Below are 18,320 nucleotides of genomic sequence, written 5' to 3'. Positions count from 1 at the left end.
TGCCAACCTAAGTTCTGCTAATGACTTAAATGCTATAGGCTGCAAGACCTATAGTGGCTGCAACACCTTTGGTAGAATATCGACCTTAACTGTCAGATCACAATTACAATTTAAAACTCGGCTTTACCAAGAACTCATTATCACCGTCGTCTAATGCTACCCACATTATACGGTCTAGGGAGATAAAATGAGTTAATATATTAAAACAGACACCACAGAGACATATAAAAATACCAGTTTTTCAACCCCTTCACTACAGTTGGTGGTAAATATGACGAGAGATAGGTAAAAGTCCAGGTGAAAGGATTCAGCTATTTAAGACCCCAATCTAGAAAATAATAATCTGTTCCATCCTCCTCCCGCCCCGCCCCTCCAACCCCCCCCCCCCCGCCTTTGTAACCTAGATGATGCCACTTTCTTCTGTATACAGAAGTGGTACAACGGAAGCCACACCTACTCGCATCTGTCAAGAGCTAGACTACCTTTGCCCATGTGTCTCTCTGTGTGTCTGTGTGTGTGTGTCTGTGTGTGTGTGTGTGTGTGTGTGAGTGTGTCTGTGTGTGTGGAGGTGCACCTTGCATATGTAGAAGCAGAGAAGAAGGGAGGAGTTTAATCTCTATTTCCACCACGTGTGACCTGACCTGGGGATTGAATGCAGGCCAGAAGGCTTGGTGGGAAGTGCTTTTACCCATTGAGCCATTTCACTGGCTCTGATGTTTGAATGATCATGAAGATCACCAGAAATTTCTTTGTCGTTATACGTTTCCATCCCCCAAGCTTATTTTAAAAGACAAATTACTACCACTAGAAATAAGTTTATACTTTGCTCTAATAATTGTTGTTCAGTTGAATACAACATGGTGACCCTGTTGTGTTTTATAAAAGGAGTGGGGGTGGCGGTGGAAGGGAGCACCTCAGTGGCCTTGTTAAGGTGTCCCCCTGAACAACCAAGGTATGTGACAGGGAGTTTATTTGGGACCTGGAGGAGGGGGTAGAGGCAGAGAAAGGGGGACAAAGAAGGGCAGGAAGAGAGAGGAGAGAGGAAGAGGGGAAGAAGTTAAAAGGCTGGCTTTAGAGTGTGAGAGAGAGACAGAGACAGAGAACATTTGAGGCCCCGCTGATATCTGGCTGTTGCTAGGTAACATGTGGGCGGAGCCTAGAGGACGTTAACAGACTCCATGCACATGCGTGTGTGTTCCTGCCACTATAATACATCCGTTACTGTGTGTGGAGGGTAGAGGTCGATGTCTGGCGTTCTCTTCAGTTACACCCTACCTTATTTTTTGGGACACGGTCTCTAACTGAAATGGGAGCTCATTGATTTGGCTCCTGTTGCTAGATAATGAAGGAAAGCCACTGATGCAGGGATCTCAAAAGTGAGGAGAAAGAGGCACACCTTCCTGGCTGGACAAGCATGGCGGGGTAGGCCGGACTGAATATCTCGCGAAAGAGTTGAGATTTTTACGTCAAAGATAAACGATTTATTTTTAGGTTTTCAGAAGAGATAAAAACATCTTGAAGGAGGATAAAGAGAAAATAGAAACGAGGGATTTTGAAGACAGAATTTATGAATCTTGTAGGAGAGAAAATGTCAACTGCTTTCAGGTTCCTGGCTCGAGTAACTGGATGGCATCGTCATATTATATTGGAAAAGAGGGCGTTAGAAGAGCAGACTTCGAGAGAAGATAAATATTCGATGCTAAGTACGCTTTAAATAAAATGCTTGTAGTTTCCAAGTGGGCTGTTCCTTAGATCAGTGAATATACATGTATAGAGTAAAGGACGGAGTTTGGATCTGCATATCTAAACTGGGAGTTTTCACATGTAGGTGGTTTCACTTTTTCATCTTTCCCTTGCACCTATGGCATTTGCCTTTTCACACTGCAGTGCTTTCCCACCTGTGCCCCGCAGGATGCTAAGGAACACCGTTTGGTGTTTGATCAGGCTGTGCCAGCGGGAGTTTTCAGACTCCACCTTGCTTTTAGAAAACTCCATTTTACCAACATCATTTGGCACCATTTTGAGTGCAGAAGCGTCCTGGTGGGCACATAAAACAGCACTGTCCAGCCTGACCTAGATACACAGACTAATAACTCTTTCCCACAAACAGAAAGGATGCTACTTTATAATCACACCAGACTGGAGAACACATGAACACAAACCATTCCAGGCAAACCAGACCTGAGAACTTGTTACATACACCAGGCCGAGAAAAGGGTGTAACTCCTCATCTGGATCCCTTGAAGAGGAAGACACTTAGAACTGCTGGTGAAGGGCACACCAGTCTGACATCTGACCACTGTGTGTGTAGGGGGTGCGGGGAGGGTGTGGTGGTGGTGGTGGTGGTGGTGGTGGTGGTGGTGGTGTGTGTGTGTGTGTGTGTGTGTGTGTGTGTGTGTGTGTGTGTGTATTGTGTGTGGGTGATGTGTGTGGGGGAAGTATGTGTGTGTGGTGTGTAGTGTGGGTGTGGGGTATGTGTGTGGTGTGTGTGTGTGTAGGTGTGTGTATGGTGTGTGGGTGGGAAGTGTGTGTATATTGTGTGGGGTGTGTGTGTGGTGTGGGGGGTGTGTGTGTGTAGGTGTGTGTGGGAAGTATGTGTGTGGGGTGTGGGGTGTGTGTGGGGGTGTGGGGGTGGGTGTGAGTGTGAAGGGATAAACAGAAAGCTCACTGTTGTCCCAAGGGCTTCAGACTGTTAATGTTTAGATCTGATCCTGCCCCTGACCTCCACAGTCTGCCTACTTCTCCCAGAGGTATGGCTCAACCCTTGACTCTAGCAGTACCTCCAGTGGGGTTAATTATCTGACTCCTCCTACAACAGAGATGCTTTCTGCACCTCTATCAAATTCCCCTCTGTGTCTGTTCAGCTTCTGAGAAACCCCTTGAACTCTGCTATGGCCTCTTTAACCCTTTGTATCGCTTCTGTCATGTACACATCCACCCCATTTGTCCATCCATCTATATGTAAATAAAGATATTTTTACTGTGCAACCTGAGTGTTAAATCATTAAGATTGAAGCAAACGAAACTGTTTGCCTAGCAAGGTTGGTTGCAAGGAAATTAGGACTACTTGGAAAATGTAGGAAAACAGCCACCAAACCTTGCGAATTTATTGTTATTCTACCCAGGCTGACATTATGGAAGGACACAGATGTGTTTGTCTACATTTCTGAGATAGCATTCTACAAGATGCAACCAGAAGCTTTTAAATGCTTAAGCATTTGGTATGGTTTGCTCTTGCCTTCTCTCTTATTTATGAAAACATGCCTGGGTTCAGCTTATAGCACTCAGTCAGGTACTTAGAGGACACTTACAGGACTATGGTGGTGCACACCTGTAATCCCGGAGACTAAAGAACCCCATGAGAAAAGCAGCTTGGGTAGGAAAACCAGACCTGATCTAAGGGGCATCATCAGCAGAGCTACAAAGTTAAGCTGCAGAGTCACATGCCAAATAAATGTTAATTGCCTAAAGCCATTGTACTTCAGTGTGGTTTGCTACACAGACTTCTGTGGCAAAAGAGGACAGATGAATACAGTATAGATGAAAGGGTCAGGCAACATGGAGGGTACGGTTAGCAGAGAACAGGACCCAGAATGGAACCTTGGGGTTCTTTAATAGTTAGACATTGTGCGGTGGTAGAGGAGCCTGTAAAAGAGAGGGAGAAGGGAGTACTCGAGACGATGGAGGGAAATAGAAGGTGCTTCAAGGAAATGCAAATAAAATGACTGTTAGACACCTGCCCGAGTACCTATCTCGTCTCTTCATCCCCTGTCCTTGGTTAAGCCATTGCTGAATTCCACTTGAACTGTTTCTTGATGGATTGTTTTCATCTTTTCTTCCTGGCCCCCACTCCTTACATCCACCACGATCTTGACTCATTTTCTTGTTTCTGTGATTAACTAATACTCTGAGAAAAGCAACTTAAGGGAGAAAGGGCTCATTTTAGCTTATAGTTAAGACATAGTATACCATGACAGAAAAGTGTGGCAGTGGGAACTTGGAACAGCTGGTATTTTAGGTGTCAGAAGGGAGTAATGAGTGCATGCAGGCATCTCAGATCCCATTTTTCTCTGATAGAGTCCAGAGTCAGGAAATGGTATCACCCACAGTGGGTGGGCCATCCCACCTCAGTCAGTACAGTCAAGGCAATCCCTACAGACATGTCTGCTGGAAAAGTCCAGATTTTGTCAAGTTAGCAAATTATCTTTATGTGATGTCATAGGACTATACCACTTCCCCCTTCAATATCTTTTTATGTATCTCATGATTCTAAATGCTCCGCACAATCCAGCCCCACCAAAAAGTCTCTTCTAGGGTCCCCTGACTTGACACTGAATGTGAAAATTTAGCTGTATAATAGTTATAAGATCTTTGATGTTGAGAAAAAGAATAGAACATAAAAATCTTATGAATCCCTTACCCATTTGTCTGCCTATCTCCCTCCTTCAAATCTGGTCCTAGTGAAAAAACTGAATGGGAAGTTTATCTATGGCCCCCTAGCTATATTGCATTTCCCACCTGACATTCTATTTGAGTGGGGCTTAGATGTGGGTAGACTGACCTTTCTCAACTCCCTGAAAGGAGACTCAATACACTGTGCATGTCTTCATGCTTTCTCCTCCTCCTCCTCCTCCTCCTTCTTCTTTCTTCTTTTCTCCTCCTCCTGCTCCTTCTTCCTTCTTACTCTTTCTCTTCATTTTCCTTTTCTCCTCTTCCTCCTTTTTCCTTCTCCTCTTTCTTTCTCTTCTTCCTCCTTTTTCTTCTTCTTTTTTTCAAGACAGGGTTTCCCTGTGTAGTCCTGGCTGTCCTGAAACTCTGTAGACTAGGACAACATTAAACTCAAAGATCTACCTGACTCTGACTTGCAAGTGCTGGAATTAAAGGCACAAGCCACCACCACCCAATTTTTAATTTCAGTTCTTTATCAGCTCAAGGTTACCTTGTCAGCAAACCCTCAGTCTGGGCCTTGTTATTTTAGGTTGTAGGTGGTTGACAAAGAACGTTAATCTCTAAAGAAGAGAGAGGCAACACCTTTCTTTCTTTCTTTCTTTCTTTCTTTCTTCTTTCTTTCTTTCTTTCTTTCTTTCTTTCTTTCTTTCTTTCTTTCTGGTATGGAACATTTTATTTCTCCAAGAAACAATCAAGAGTTCAGCTTGTGGAAACAACGTTAATCCCAGAATTGTATATTTTCTTCTCACATATACTGCTTTGAATTAGGAAATGATATTATAATCCATTTCACTACAAGGAAAATAGTACAAAATATTTACAGGAAAATATTAAAAATAACTCCAAACACAAAAGTAAAGATAAAACAAACATTCCACCCCCTTCCCCCCAGAATTCTCTACTTTAGAACCCAAGGTACATGAGTCAAAACAAGTAACTAAGACCTCACTGACAGAATTCCCAAAGTGGAGAGGGAGAGAGAGGAAGGGGAAGGTGGGGTCACAGAGAGGGAGAGAGAGGGAGGGGATGGTGAGGTCACAGAGAGGGGGAGAGAGGGAGGGGATAGTGGGGTCACAGAGAGGGGGAGAGAGGGAGGGGATGGTGGTATCAAGGAGAGGGAAGAGAAGGAGGGGATGGTGGGGTCACAGAGAGGGAGAGAGAGGGAGGGGATGGTGGTATCAAGGAGAGGGGAAGAGAGGCAGGGAAGTGTGCAAAGACTGTGGTGAAAGACTCCCTGAAATGTCAACTGAGAGATTGCAGACAGAGCCATCATCAGTAAGGCAGGAGCTTCACTAAGGAGCAGACACCATCAGAACAATGGTCTGCATACGATGGAGTGTACAGAGTTTTCAGCTGGTTAGAATTCATTCAGAACAGTTTGGCTCATTGAATTCCATGCTGCACAGCACTCCCAGACCTTTTATCGCCAAGAGGAGTTCCTTTCTCGGCACTCATCAATCTTCTGTTCTTCCTGATTGTAAAGACTCTTCCTTGAGCTGCTCTGAGAACATCTTCTAGCACTATAAACACTTCCTTTCTCTCAGTGTTTCTTTCTCATGAAAGACAATGCAGGGCTCCCTGTGAGAATTAAGATGAAGTAATTCTCAGGATTGCTGAGTCACTTTGAGGTTTTGAGTGCACAGACACTGGCACTGGGATCTTTAGAGTTCCTGAGAGTGGGTTTGCAGATCAGGATTATTTGGATGATAATAAGAATCTCAACAATTCTAAATGATGCAATTTGCTTTCTTCTTGTTTTTTTCATTTCCTTTCTTTCTTCCTCTCTTTTTCTTAAAGGGAGGAAAGAGGAGACTATACCCAGTTTCTTAGTCACTTTTCTATTGTTAAGGAGAGACACTATGACCAAGGAGACTTTTATAATAGAAAGCATTCACTTGGGGACTTTTTTAGAGTTCCAAAGGGTTAGTTCATGATCATCATGGTGGGAATCACAACAGGGATGGTGCTGGAGCAGGAGCTGAGAGCTTTACATCCTGATCCACAGGAGCAGGACCACCCCCAGTGACACACCTCCTACCTCTAGTATTCCAAGAAAGACTTGAAATGTTGCAGATCTCACTTCATCCTCTTTCTTAAGATTTATTTTTATTTTATGTATGTGAGTACACTATCACACACACTAGAAGAGGGCACTGACTCCTCTTACAGAGGGTTGGGAGCCACCATGTTGTTGCTGGGAATTGAACTCAGGACTTTTGGAAGAAGAAGAAGGTTAAGAACAGCTCTTAACCTCTAAGCCATCTCTCCAGTCCTCACTTTATCCTCTTGATCATACTAGTAAATACATTTTCTAGTCCTCCTGTGTGTGCAGAATCATGACACCCAATCCTTAGCTCCACTCCTAGGAGCATACCATACAACTCAACTGTAGATCTGTTCTTTGTAGCTTGAAATGCAATTTTCCTACTGAAAGATGAAAGTGTTGTAATTCCAATGTCAGTTTAGTTAAGAGTCTAAGACACAGCCGAAACATTATTTACAAGACACAGGGAAGACAATCCTGCCAGGAGGCTTCAACAGGCATAGCCACTGAGTAAAAGGGTTTGTGTTGTTATTTATCTTGCATACTGATGGAAAGGAAAAAGCAGGCTGTGGTGAGAGTGGGGCTCTCCTTGCACAGGAAGTGGTATGAAAATGTACTGAATCCTAGAGACTGTAGAAGAGGATCAGATATGGTATCATTGTTGGCGTCTAAAAAACCACGACAACCCTAGCAATCCCAAGATCTCAGCAAAATAAATCTTGACTTAAATTAGGCAATAAAAACTGACAAGTCAGGGACAACACAGATCAGGAGTTTACTGTGTCCTTCAATGTTCATCCTGGTATTTAAGCAAATGACAAATTTTTTTTGCACTCAAGCTGTTAATGATTTATCAGGGCCACAGAACAGACTCAGGAGCTAAACGTTGACCCTAAACCAGAATGGCAGAATTTTTAAGCCTAAAATGCACAAACATCTGTGCCAAGTTATCCCACCAATCAGGATCGGTACATTATCCTGTTCCTATTGGCTGGGTTATTCAGTGGTGGCGGGGAGACTTTTCTAGCACTCAGGTCTTGGTTTACTAACCATAACACCAGTTACCGATGCACATGGCTCCTTCTGCCAAGTAGGATGTCAGTTATCCAGGGAGGTCTTGGGAACTTAAACTTTGTTTGACCCCTATTCAAAATGGATGGTTTATTCAAAATAGCTTCAGTTTGGTTCCTTTTTACAAAAATGAGGATGAAACATGAAAGTTTGCAGGACTGAGAGGTGTTTTTAGGTACCATTCCTTCAGTTTCTGTGAACTTCTGTACACACCAACTCTACACAATTTGTTGTGTGAATTGAATACAGTCTCTCACTATAAACAGCCTGCAGGGAAGTCTTCCTGTTGTGGTTTGGTTCTGATGCTATTTGTGTTATTGGGCTCCCAAAAATCACAAGAGAGTTTGCATGACTGCATGTGAGACATTCCTGCCCCCAGCTGGTTTTAATTGGTAAATAAAGTTGCCAGTGGCTAATGGCTGGGCAGGGAGACAGAGGTGGGACTTCAGATTTTCTAGGCAAGAGAGCAGGAGAGGAGGAGGTTTTAGAAGTGTCATGATGGGGAAGCAAAAAGATCAAGCCCACGAGTTGTAGGAGAGAAAGCATACAATATGTAAGAATTGGGGCAGAGTGACCCCAGAGGTTACTCTCCAGATTGGGTCTGGGTTAGCGAAGATGGAATATAGATTTTAGAAAGTAATAATTTAGAAATATCAGAGGGGAGAGTGTGCTAGCTGTACTGGCTGGTTTTGTGTCAACTTGACACAATCTAGAGTTATCACAGAGCAAGGAGACTCAGTTGAGAAAATGCGTCCATGAGATCCAGCTGTAAGGCATTTTATCAACTAGTGATCAAGGGGGGAGGGCCCAGCCCATTGTGGGTGGTGCCATCTCTGGGCTGGTAGACCTGGGTTCTATAAGAAAGCAGCCTGAGCATGCCAGGGAAAGCAAGTCAGTAAGCAACATTCCTCCATAGTTTCTGCATCAGCTCCTGCTTCCTGACCTACTTGGGTTCCAGTTCTGACTTCCTTTGGTGATGAACAGCAATGTGGAAGTGTAAGCTGAATAAACCCTTTCCTCCCCAACTTGCTTCTTGGTCATGGTGTTTGTGCAGGAATAGAAACCCTGACTAAGACACTAGCTGTGGGGATGCTTGGAAAAGCTCAGTCATTTTGCTGTTTAAGGCATATTAAAAATAAGGCTTCGTGTGTGTGTATGTGTGTGTGTGTGTGAGTGTGTGCATGTGTCTTTCTTTTGGGAATCCAAAACATTTGGGGGGTATAGAGGAGGTGCCCGCATCCTCTGGGGGAGTTTAGAGCGGATTCTCAATTTACCACTTCGCTTCCAGTGAGTCCTATTTCACAGTCTGGGGGAAAGCAGAGACATGTGGAGGGACATGTCATATCTAGGGACATGTTTAGCATCATCACATTGCCTGCTTCTGCATGCTGTCTTAATTTTGAACAATGAAAATATGAATCTCCATTAGCAAGATCTTCACACGACCCTTCTTAGAAGAAAATACAGGGTCATAAAACTGGAACTCATCTAAATGTGAGCTACAGAGTGCATTCAAGGCCACCTTGGCCAATTGGGTGAGACCCTGTATCAAAATAGAAAGTAAAGAGGGTTAGCAACATAGTTCAGTGATAGAAAGTGTCTCTACCATGTGTGACTCCTAAGGTTCCATCACCAATGGCACAGCAAGGGGAACACTCCCCTTAGATACACCTATACCAGAGCACTCAATATATGAAGTGCATAGGAAGGCAAATTCATGTCAAAATTCACCAACTTAGTTATTTCTGCTAAACTAATCCTTCCCAGACACTGGACATTTACAAATATACACATCTGGAAGGTCGATAAACTCATTGTAATCAGCTAACTACAGGTACATTAAAATGGGGGCAGTCTACAGTCATTGGATCATAGAACTTAAACATGGTGGCTCATAAAACAACATGCAAACCTCCTCAATTTAGTCACCAACACTTTTAAATTAAAAATATTGTAGTGTAACTTTTACCGGTATACTTATGAGAAATAATAGTAAAATTTCACAATACATCTCAAAGTAGGAAAGAATGCTGACTGTGTAACATATATCTGACCATACTTCTAATCTGTCCTTTGCCTGGAAAACCGTTTGGTACAGGCCCTCTTGTCTGATCAGAGCAGCATCTTCACCCCCGTCCCCCTGCACTCCCATCTCCTCAATTAGGCAAGTATCACCAATTAACACTGTGCCTGAGACCCACACATAAGTTATATAGAACTTTAATTTTTAAGATATTTAAGGTGTAGGCAAAGTGTTTTTTGACATAAGAATTGGAATCAAGAATTATCACTGACTCTTAGTCATTCAGAAATTAGAAAGTTAGCAGAGTCAAAGAAAAGTCCCATCACTTTCATTAAGTGAGTTGCTGAGTTCAATGTCAACAAAGAACAGTACTGCTTCAGTTCAGGGCATCCCCCAACGAAAGCAACCAAGCCAACAGGGAAGGCACAGCGGCAAAAGCAGGTCACTGGGCCTGCATTTAGGAAGCAGAGGGCAAACAGGAAGTGGGGGCCAGGCCATAAAAAGTCAAGGCCTGCCCACAATGGCTCACTTCCCCTAGCATCACTAGATGGAGTCCAGGCTTACAGACCAAGTGCTCAAGGTAATGGCTGATACTGCAGTTGATGTTGTTGGTAGAAAAATAAAAAACTTTCCTCTTACCATGAAAATGCAAGACCAGTTTGATTCACTGAATTTCAGGAACTCACAGTTATACACATATTTAAGAATCTTTTAAAATTAAACAATATTATTTATGACTAAGGGACTGCATAATATATACTAAGTATAAGTTAATAAGACTATACAAGTTACTTAAACATACCTAATCCTATCTTAGTAGAATTATAGAAAAGCCATTCTTTTCTTCCTCTCTTATTTCACTCCCATCTCTTTTTTGGCAAGGATTTGAAGAAAACTTAGCAGCAGTTTTGATCAAACACTATTAGGAGTTACTTTGTAAGGAAAGTAAATTTTGTGTTAATTAAATATTTTACCCCTTTCTAGTAAGAAAAATCCTAATTAGAAGTAATTATGACCAAAAAACAAAACAAAAAACCCCCAAAGCCCCCCAAAAAACAACCCCCCAAAAATCCAAAAACCAAAAAAAAAAAAAAAAAAAAAAAAACAATAAAACAGAAAAACACAAAAAACCCAAACCAAAACCAAACAACGAAAACTAGATGTTTTAGTTTTTGTTTAGATATTTAATATTATTACGAGGTTAGGAAACACTGAGAGACCATCTGAAATCTATTGAGTTGTGATTCTCCAGACTTTTATTTAAGCTGAAGCTGTTCTCAGTTCTTGTACTCAGATTTGGAACTGACGCTTAGCTAAAAGCATGGCAGGGATGGTTTTAAGGCAAAGATCCAATTCATGTCTGCGGAATTCACAGCTAGCTGACCTGCCTCACTTCCGCTGTACACAGCAACAAGTAAGCAAGTTTACAGAAGCCAGGGCAAGCAGTTAGTCATTTTACAACAGTCATTTCAGGACTTTAGGTCAGAGACAGACAGGGACTGGGATGGGTGTTCATCAGAATATAGACTTTCCTTAACCACCACAGTATGCATTTTCCCTCTTCCTTCCAAAATCCCCCTTTCAGGTCTTTTTCAAATAACATTTTTTCTAAGAACCCTATTTTGGTTTGCATTACCATTATTTCTGGTGATTTCTTTCCCCTGGAGCTCTTGTTAACCTATCTCAGTTTACATCCTCTCATGGCTTCACTCCTTCAACCCCTATTTAGTTACCTATAGGTGAGCCCTAAACATTCGCTGAACTTTAGATTTATTTATTTATTAGATATGAATTCATTTGTAGCTGTCTTCAGACACACTAGAAGAGGGAATCACGTGAGTCACCATGTAATTGCTGGGATTTGAACTCAGGACCTCTGGAAGAGCAGTCAGTGCTCTTAACCACTGAGCCATCTCTTCAGCCCACACTCACTGAGTTTAAAATGCCAAATGCTTAATGTTTTTCCTTCCTTACAAAATGCTTTTATTTATGTTTACAGGTGAATCAGAACTCCTTTCTTCTTTCTAAGGAACCTGTGAACTCTTCTACAGTGACGCTGGGACATGGAGTCAGTAAGTTGTCACTGTTCTGGTGGCTTTAGAGAAGGAAGTTTGCCTCAACCATACCAGGTAGCAGTTGTGACTCGAGCAGGTGTGTGAAGAATAACAGTGCAGCAATTCTTAAAAAATAAATAAATAAAATAAATAGAAAATGCCTTTACACAAAAGGGCTGCATGACTACAGTTTTATAAATTTAAATCAGGGACTCAAAAATGTGTTTGGTGTACACTGCTGTTGCCATTGCTGACAGGGTTGAGTGAAGAAGCAAGTTTTATTATTTATACTGTCAACTGGAACACAGACATATATACATACCCTGGAAGACAATAGTAAAATCTTGACATTTATATAAAGAAACAGATGTGATCATATTGAAAGTTCTTATGGTTATACTTGTTTGTATATACAAGAATAGTTGCAAAAGAAATAATTGTTCTTTGAAATAAAAATAGCTGATCATCTCATGATAATCTATCTGTTATTCAAGAAACAATGCTTTTAGAATTTTAAACTGCTCGATATTGGTGCAGGAGAATGCTCTGCGGAATATGGGTTTGTCGCTACCATCTCCGACCAGCAGAAAAGGAGCGACGACACAGCGTTCTTCTCAAAGCGGTTTATTTAGGAACTTTACAGCATGCCAGTGAAAATCTTCCTGTCCCCTGTCTCTCTCTCTTTCTGTTTCTCTTTCTGTTTCTCTTTCCCCCTTCTCGCCCTCAAGCACAGTCCTTTTACCCTCTCTCATCTCCACCTCCTCAGTCCATGTTGTGTGGCTGCAGTTCATAGGTCCAAGTCATCTGGCCTGATCTCGAGTCATGGGTGCGCCTGCGCAGCTCACACGGTGGGAGTGGCTAATCTGGGGGGGGGGGCAGGAGGAAGTCAGGTGCTAGTCACAAGACTAGGCCGGAGTCCCAAGCATCATCTTGGGACTGCCGCCATATCTGCTCTCCACATGGGTTTTCATGTAGATACCCTTATTGTCTAAAACTGGAGTTCTAGCTTAGGTATAACTGAGTTTTCGACGGAAGGAAATGAGAACAGTTCACGACGAATTACACTGTTCTGCTATTGACATATTTCTCCAGGAAGCCCCTGCAGCACTTTGCCAACACCAGCACTCCACATTGTGGTTGGTCTTCTGATTGTTGGAACAGAAAGACAGGGGAGGCATTAGTAGAGAAAAACCTCTCCTGTAGGGCTTACTGTGGGCATCTTTATTATGGACATTTATGATGCTTATTGTCCTTCAAGAGTCTTATAATGCTCAGAAAACCTCCATTTGTACCTCTCCGTCCCCAGCTTGCAGGAGGAAACTCGCTTTCCAGGCTTCCCTTGCAGCAGGGCCATGTATGTGTATTTGATCCAAATGTGACAATGGGAGAAAAGAGGACAGAGAGGTTATCCGTCATGGTGGGCTTTGTAGGAGTATCAAAGCCAGGGTCTTTGGCATCTGCTTCTGAGCATCTCCGTATGAAGTGTAGCATGTGCACAAGTTCGGTTCAGATGGTGAGGATATCAGGGTCCTCTAACCATAGTGCATCCTGAAGAGAGTTCAGAGATCGTTCCTGACTGGCCAGTGTCCATGTCTGGTTCTCAGAGGTTCTGTGAGTATCTGCTAGACTTTAATGAGTATATTTTTTGGGGGGTGGGTTAGGCCAGCCAAAGTCAGTTTTGTTGATTGCCAAAAGTTCCGAGTGAGCCAGGAATAAATGCACATACCCTTTATCCTGTTGTCTAGCTTTCTTCTTCTCTAACTGGCTTCTAAGGCTGCATTATGCTTAGAGCTTACATTTCCAGAGGAGGAAGGACTCCCAGCGCTGGAGTTCACACATCTGATCTTCAGAGAAGACTCTGGTCTACCCTGTGTGGTGCCCATATATGAATAGTAGACAGGGAGGAAACACAGACTTATGGGTGTTTTTTCCAATTTTAATTGTGTTATAAACCTATGGAGTTTTTCATATGAAAACAGGAAGAGAATGTGATCCTTGAGATTTTGAGTTGGTTGATGTTACAGAAACGAGTTAAAGTGGTGGCAACTGAGGTCAGCAGGGCATTTTGTACCATCTTCAAAACCAGAGCTATGCCTGGAAATGGCCAATAGCTTCTTAAGTGAATATTATTTTTATTTCAAAGTTTAACACCTGAAAAGCTGAATAGGCTGTTGTTCAGTTCAACTGGTTCCCCTCCCCCTTCTAGTTCCTGAATCCTTTACTCTGGGGAACCCTTCAGCACGGGGGGGGGGGGGGGGGGGGGAGGGGGACTAGCACCAGGCTGCACTGTTTCCCCTCTTTCTCCATTGTCCCTGGCTGATGAGAATGCTCCTCTGGCTCCGGATCAGGTGTGGGGCATGACCTAAGTAGGACGTTGGCTGTCTCTGAGACTTGACAGATGAACTCTGAGAGTGAAAGTCTCCCCTGGAGGAAGTTGTTTATGGTAATTGATGAGGAGACAGGGAATGGACTAGAATGAGAGGGAGGAGGAGGGGGAGTGGGAGGGGAAAAGGGAAGGGGGAGAGGGTAAGGGAGAGAAAGGGGGAAGAGAGGGGGAGGGGAACGGGGAGGGAGAAGAAGGGGTAGGGGGGAGGGGAGGGAAAAGAAGGGGGAAGGGAGGAGGGGGAGAGGGGGAAGGCGGAGAGGAAGGGGGGAAGGGAGAGGCTCTGAAGTTGTGGAGCCTCTGAACCAGCTGTGCTTTCTGATTTGGCTCCCAGCACTTGTCATCAGGAGTCCCGGTAAACGTTCCTGGTAAACGTTTCTGGTAAACGTTCCTGGTAAACTTGTTCTTCAGGACTCACGTGTTGTTTTCTCGACACCACGCCTGTGCTGCGCATTCAATAGAACTAGGGGGAAAAAGACACTTCAAGGACCTACTTATATTTTCCCTTAAATTTCAAAACAATAAATGTCTAATATTGAAAAACTGGAGAAAATCTTAAAAGCATGAACATGTCTGAGAAATGTTTTTAAAAAATCAGCCATAAGCCTACTTCCCAGAAAAAAAATTATTTGCCCAAAGTTCCATGTCTGGACAGTTGTGAGCATATGGATGTAATAAGCTCTCACTCTGACAGTGCATTTTGAGCGTTTTGTACATGCTATTAATTTCTTTCTATTGCATTGTTAAGTTGCTGAATCATGTTGGACAGCAGTGTTGGAAATGGCTAATTGACAAGTGCAGGACACAGTGTGGTAGACAGGGTCCCTAGGAAACGTAAAACAGGACACAGTGTGGTAGACAGGGTCCCTAGGAAACATAAAACAGGACACTGTGTGGTAGACAGGGTCCCTAGGAAATGTAAAACAGATTCACACAAAGCTCTCCTGCTCCCCTGCTACTCAGCCTTAAACAATGCTAATTCACTGAATACATTTTGGGGCCAGAAGAAAGTATTTTGGAAGACCACATTGTACCAATCTTTTATGAGCTTGGTATCAAGATACCAAGAAAGCACTCTGAACTTATGTGCTAAAGATGATAGAGTAAGACTGAGGTGGGCATAGAAAGCCCCAGCTTTGATATCAATGACAGAAAGCAAGGACTCAATGTTTCTAAGACTTCTGTGGAAGCAGGAAGCTTGATACACTGTCAGGGTACTATTGCCTGTTCTACGTAGAATTTATCTATACTTGTTTGCTTTTCTGGTGCTGTGATAAACACCTCCTAAACGCCACTTGAGAGAAGAAAGTGTTTATTTGGCTTACAGCTTACAATGAATTATCCAGGGAAGCCAAGGCAGGAACTCAAAGCAGGAACTTTGAGGCAGGAACTGAAGTAGAAACCACAGGGGTATGTTGCACACTGGCTTCTCTCAGGCTCATGGTCAGCTATCTTTTATAATACTGCCCAGGTCTACTCACCCAGAGATGGTACTACCTACAGTGGGCAGGCCTTTCCTATATAAATTAATGATAAAAACAAAAACAAAAACAAAAAACATGTGCATGAACCAATCTCAGTCTTTCCCCATTGAGATTCCTTCTGAATGTTTGCATGTACATTTATGGCATATATGTGGTATGAGATTAGAACAAATATAGAATAGATATAGAGTTTGAATGTCCTAGGCTACTATGAGTGAAAATGACCCACAGAGGCTACTAGGGACTGGCATTATTTGAAAGGATTAGGGCATGTGGTCTTGTTAGTGTAGGTGTGGCCACGCTGGAGTAGGAGTGGCTTTTTCTAAGGAAGTGTGTGACTGGAGGTGGGCTTTGAAATTTCAGAAGCTCAAGGCAGGCCCAGTAGGTCACTCTGTTTCTGCTGCCCGCTGATCCAGTTGTAGAACTCTCAGCCACCTCTCCAACATCATGCCTGTCTGTATGCCACCATTCTTCCTGCCATGATGACAAACTAAATAAACCTCTGAAGTGTATTAGCTAGCCTCATGCAGATGCTGTCCTTTAAAAGAGTTGCTGAGGTCATGGTACCTCTTCACAGCAATAGGACTTGAACTGAAAGGGCAAACTCTCTAGCAGACTCTATAGCTTCCAGTGAGTAGTGGTTGAGTCCATTTAAGTTCTGCATAAGCATGCTCCAAGACTCCTCAGCAGAGTGGGGAGGATTTGGAGAATAAACTATATTCTTGGTTTTTGAGACCAGGTCTTGCTCTAAATTCAAAAGTGAGAAGCATGAAGAGAAATTAGCAGTCAGTGCTATGTCAGATCCCTTTAGGCATGGTATGTCTGCTCTGTTAGAACCCTGATATTGTTGGAAGACACGTTAGCATTCCATTTCCCAGTAAAGGAAGGAGTGGCCCGGATAGTACCCTACCGTAGAAGATGCAGCTATTGGAACAGCTCCTTAGAAAGGGATCACAAGGAGCCACATGTCCTCTTATTTCTCCTCTGCTCTCTCCCTGTTCTTTTTCTTGGTCATCTGCTAGTTAGATGGCCTGAAGCTATTAGGGAAAGGTCAGGGGAGCTGGAGTCACTAGTTCAAGACTCTAGGTACTGCTCAGCTCTGAACGTCTTGTTTCTGAAGAAAAACAACGTGAAAGCAGTTCAGGCTTCCTGACTTCAACCTAACTCTCAGTTCACAACTAAGACACATCCCAACTCTCAGTTCACAACTAAGACACATCCTAACTCTCAGTTCACAACTGAGATACATCCTAACTCTCAGTTCACAACTAAGACACATCCCAACTCTCAGTTCACAACTAAGACACATCCTAGCACTAAGTTCACAACTAAGACACATCCTAGCACTAAGTTCACAACTAAGACACATCCTAACTCTCAGTTCACAACTAAGACACATCCTAACTCTCAGTTCACAACTAAGACACATCCTAGCGCTAAGTTCACAACTAAGACACATCCTAACTCTCAGTTCACAACTAAGACACATCCTAGCACTAAGTTCACAACTAAGACACATCCTAGTATTAAGTTCACAACTAAGACACATCCTAACTCTCAGTTCACAACTAAGACACATCCTAACTCTCAGTTCACAACTAAGACACATCCTAGCACTAAGTTCACAGCTAAGACATATCCTAACTCTCAGTTCACAACTAAGACACATCCTAACTCTCAGTTAACAACTAAGACACATCATAGCACTAAGTTCACAACTAAGACACATCTTAACTCTCAGTTCACAACTAAGATACATCCTAACACTCAGTTCACAACTAACACACAATATTAAGGCTGTTTGACTGAACAGCTCATACCATGGACATCTCCTTCTTAGGTTGGGGACAATAGGGAAAGCAACAACTTTGTGAGGGGACTTTGGGGTTTTCTTTTAGACATATTAGTGTGTCTGTGAGAAGAGGGAATGTTCGTTGTGCAGCTGTCTATAGAATATAGTATTTACGTTCTAGAGAGCAAAATTAGAGCCTCCAAAGCACAAAATGACTCTAAGTGGACAGGGCTGGAAATTCCTAGTGAGTTCTTAAAGAAAGAGAAATAAGAGTTCCTAAGTTGAGCCAGTAATAACTCTCAAAGTTGGAGTTTGAGAAATGAGGGAAACAGAGCACAGAAGGCTGGGAAATGGTTTCTCTAAGGAGAAGAACCAGGAAATTAAAAAAAAAAAGTCTTGAAGCTAAAGGAGAGAGCCATGGGTTTTGATGTATGAAGGGCTCTGTGACCAGGCCAAGAACAATTTTAGTTCAACAATAGAAAAAAAAAATACTGATTGCAGTGTCATGGAAGAAAGGGTTGAAAAGAAATAGAGGAGAAATTACAGAGAATTATTTTGGGTAAAAGCCTTCATGAAGGAAAGCAAGGAAATGGAGTGAGATTCCAACACAAGGGAAGAGTTTTTTTTTTTTTTAAAGAAAAACAATGTATATGAGAGTGTATTCCTATAAAGTTGGAAATGCCCCTAAGAGGCAGAAAAGCCAGTTTTGAAGAACAGGGATGATTGCTGGACCAGTGTTCTTAGTAGCTGAGATGATACATACTTTAGTGAGTTAATGAAGGCGTGTGAGTTGCTGGGGATAAAGCAGGCTTGTTGGTTGTAACAAGAGTGTGGACATAGACATTCAAATTAATAACGTTCTTCAGGCTTCTTTAATTTCTCCTTCTTATGAATGTTACAGGCAGCAAAGTCATCTGAAAATTGAAAAGGGGGAAGGGAATCCATGAAGAGAAGCTGTGGAGTAATTGTTGAGAGGGAAGACAGAGGCCAAATAGGACAATGTTGGTTTTCTTAGTATCC

Source organism: Micromys minutus (genome assembly GCF_963924665.1).
Source record: "Micromys minutus genome assembly, chromosome: 11".
In the NCBI taxonomy this organism is placed as follows: domain Eukaryota; kingdom Metazoa; phylum Chordata; class Mammalia; order Rodentia; family Muridae; genus Micromys; species Micromys minutus.
This window is presented reverse-complemented; position numbering follows the sequence as displayed.